The following is a 4,154-nucleotide window of genomic DNA, read 5'->3' as shown; positions in this document are numbered from 1 at the left end:
CAACACATCCACCTACAGAAGAAGAACATCTCCAAAAGTCTACACTCAATCAACTTCTGCATACTCACACAAACTCTCAGTCACGTAGCCACACATCCATTCAGTCATTGACCTATGCTCCCCCTCTGACCCCTCAGGTCCTGCCATGCATACCATCTAGCTAAGGGTCAGAGCCACAATCAAGCTTTCGCAAACCTAGAAATAGACCCACGGACATTCACCATCAGGCGTCTTCTCTTAAAGCCTCAATCTAACAATCACTCAATCTATAAAAAACCTGAGTCACTACGCCAAGACTCTCGGTCTATTTCCTCCAAAACTCCTAAACCTTCCAAACTGAACTATCCCCCTTAATCCCAGACTGGACCCTAACAACATCAACCTGCAATCTCAGGACGCGCTACTGGAACACCCCACCTCGCCTTCTCCACTCAACATTGCACCCGTTAACTTCTCACGCCACATACCTAAAAACAGGGGTGCAACTTAATTGTCCCAACGGCGCAGAGAATTGCGATGTAGAGGCCCCGCACATACCTAGTCTCCCAGCTACCCATACTGTACATCTATACTTGTCATACGGTGCACAGAGCCACGCGCCCGGCGCGACACCAGGTCACGTAACAGAGCCGTCCGCACCGCCCGCCGGCCCCCCATCTCTGCCCAGCTGACTAAAACACTTCCCAAAATATAATAGCCTCTAACTCTAAACTCCCAGACCTGGAATAGTGCAAAATCTCTCTTTAACCATCGCCTGTCCATAACCACCCTTGCTCCTACTGGCTATACATTTTATACTAAGCTCAATATACTTTATTAATCTAGTTAAAATTATATAATCCCTTCCCTGTAGGGCCAGGCTAAGATGCAAGAAGCTCTGCTAACCCCCCGTAAATAACGAAGATAGACATCAATATATACATAGCGGCACACACCCTAACACGGCACACTCTGATCCCAGCACAATTAAAAAACCCCCAACCGTACAAATAAACCTAAGACCCGCGCACCTAGAGCTTTAAAGGTACTAAGCTAGCAGTCCTATATTTTCCCATACGACCATCCAAAATCGTGACACATACCATGACCCTAAGCTCACTATGTACGTCGGCATGAGCCAATATTACACACAATATTACTCTAACATATCATTAATGAACACATTCTGAATTAACTCGCAGACACTACGTAAAATCACAACCATCACAACGACAACGTTTACGTTCAGAAAAACAAATTTGCAAAACTACACATTTATAGTTCATCTGTTAATTAAATATACGAACAACATTACAACTGCAGGCCCCCAAGATGCAGTAAAGACCCACTGCTTAAACCCAATGGCACAGGCGAATAATCCACCATGGCATCCTCCACCGACCTATTGATTAGCCTTTATCAACTTATAATACTACACTCCTTAGATAAAAACAAGCAATTCAAATGCTTGGATAAGCCTTAAACGCGAAAATCTAGTAAGCCATATCGCAAAATCCTATTCATGCAATCATTCATTTGCCTCATGCAAATAAATCTCAGGATACAAAAAGACAACCCACGCTTCCTTAAGACAAACATGTCTATTGCCCATATTTCGAGACGATTACACATTCTGTCGCTAAAGCCTCAGATTCAACATAACACGTTCTCATTCTGTTGCCCAGATTTGGGTCAGGGACGAAAGTAATCCAGCAGGTTTGTCACGCGCTTAACCAGAAAACTGGATACAGAAAGGAAACCTAACTCCCGTCCCATGCCCAGCGTTCATAAAAAGAAATCCTATCACCTACCGAAATCAACACATATCATGTTACAACCTTGCGATTGAAAACGACAAAAATTTATGCCTAGGACCTTCACAACCCGTATAACAGGACCCTGTAACGAAAAAGACATCTACAATCAACAACACCTCTTGCACAAATCCAACGTGACTTACACGATTGGCTGAATGAAAGTAAAAGTGAATCGAGATCTTTTTAAGCCATGATATAAACATAAATATCATTCTACATTTACAGTTACGATTACCGCTGCAATGCTGTATCAGGTAAACCGACTGTTGTCGCACTTTTGGGACATCGGCCACGGTACCATGCACTCCCACATAAGTATAAAGCACATACATAAAGACACCAGTAATAGAAATATTGTCCGCCGAAATTAAATACATACTAACTAACAGTCTTGCATTCAAAACCTCCACTAAAACCAATATAAAAATATTATACATAAAGACTACAAAAATTAATATAACTACCTCAGTCTACAAATTACTAATAGTGCAATACAAACATACACAACACGAGAATATCATGGGCAGACAGACTTCACATCAACGTAATTGCGTGCGCGACGTCCATAACTTCAAAGTAAAGAACACACTCAGAAACACAATTGTACTCAACACTCATCAAAGTTATAAATACTAATATGACGCCCTAACCGATCATGCCAAACGCATTTTCGAACTTGCAGATTGTTATTACACAGGACTTAAAGCTGCTTTCTACAAATTCTTCATTTATTCTGCATGTCTATCCTTATGTATTCAGGAACTCTGTCGCTGAGAGTTCCACCTACCCCGACTGAACACCCTGCTACATCACACGCACCGCTAACATAGGTAGACACTGTAAAAATATAAAACATACCACATACTGACAAATCGGACAACAAAAATTGTCATAAGAAGACAACTACACTACCCTCAAACACCAATCAATACTGCCTAAAGTTCTCTTTAGGAAAAAAAAAGACATTTTCGGAAAAGTATCCGCATCTCGACAGGTCAGCAATTCCATACAGCCACTCGAACCCAAATACTCAATAGGTATTTTAAATTTCATTCAATCACCAAGATGATACAAAAGAAATACCGTAAAACCATATAACCACCACCGATGTGAACTGAACAAGTCTCTCGACAAAAGTCAACCTATACCAATGGGTCTACCCCACAACAAATTCTACAATCGCACCAAACACCACCACAAAAAAGAGGAAAGACATGTCCAATTTCTCGAAAAAAACGTTCTAAATTTGAACTTATGTGTAAATCATCGGGAAACATCAAGGTAAATAGAAAAAAGTTGGAATCCAAATCATCTCGTCCCCTCTTTGATCTGACAAAAATGTTGTTGTTGCTGCATAAACGACAAACAACTTATCTAACAAAACATATACACACATACTTTCCACCCACATTTCTGTCACTTCGTTTATCGGTGTTAAAGACACCATAGACTAGGCCAGCCCTTCGAAACTATACTCCATTTCATCACAACGAACCACCGCGTAACACACCAGACCCGATGACACACCGCATAAACATTAACAAAATCTCAAGCCCTTTCACGTTTTCTAATCCGCAACTACACCTAGGGACAAGTTGTTGCTTACCAGTAACCATGAGCAGTACGTACAACTTAGTAATAGGGAATGAAGTACTTTCCCGAACCAACTCCTAATCCGCTGCCCTCTCGTCAATTACACAAGTCGATCACTCGACAAATGTTCAGTCCACGGAAAAAAAAATGGGAGAAACCCCTCAAGGAAAAACGTCTTCTTCCTCTTCGGTCTAGTCTTTTTACTACTAACAGGCCGGAACCGCACTGCGGCAGAATCCGGCGCCGATGGCACCCACCGGCGCTCCACAATCCGCTGACGCCGAAGGCTGGCAAGCCTGCAGTAACAAAAGCCTAACTGCCCTCAGAATAAATTTAAACTAGTATTTACCAGTTCATAAATCTAAACTACACAATCAACCACCTGACGCTAATCCACTAAAGAGACCATCAAAAACTAACGTGGTGTACTTTAAACTAACAAATTTTAATTTTACCGCAGTAAACAAACAAAACGAAGGTAAAACTGTAGCCCACTGAACACTATCACGCGAACGACGCAAAGAGTAAAATCAAAAGTACAATCAGCACGATAATAAAAAAAAATTAATGTACAACAAACGAAACTTAGAATAAACATTTAAATAAATATTAGCTTTCTTTTTTCTAAGTTGGTCAACGCAATGAATTGAGTAATCCCGGGCACCGGGACAAAAGGCCGTCTCAAGCAGCAAATTGCCCTACTATTTAAACAAACAAATAGCTATTGTGATTTAATTATTTCAATTGCAAAGGAATAATCGAAGG

This window comes from Pomacea canaliculata, linkage group LG7, assembly GCF_003073045.1.
Source record: "Pomacea canaliculata isolate SZHN2017 linkage group LG7, ASM307304v1, whole genome shotgun sequence".
NCBI classification, from domain to species: Eukaryota; Metazoa; Mollusca; class Gastropoda; order Architaenioglossa; family Ampullariidae; genus Pomacea; species Pomacea canaliculata.
This window is presented reverse-complemented; position numbering follows the sequence as displayed.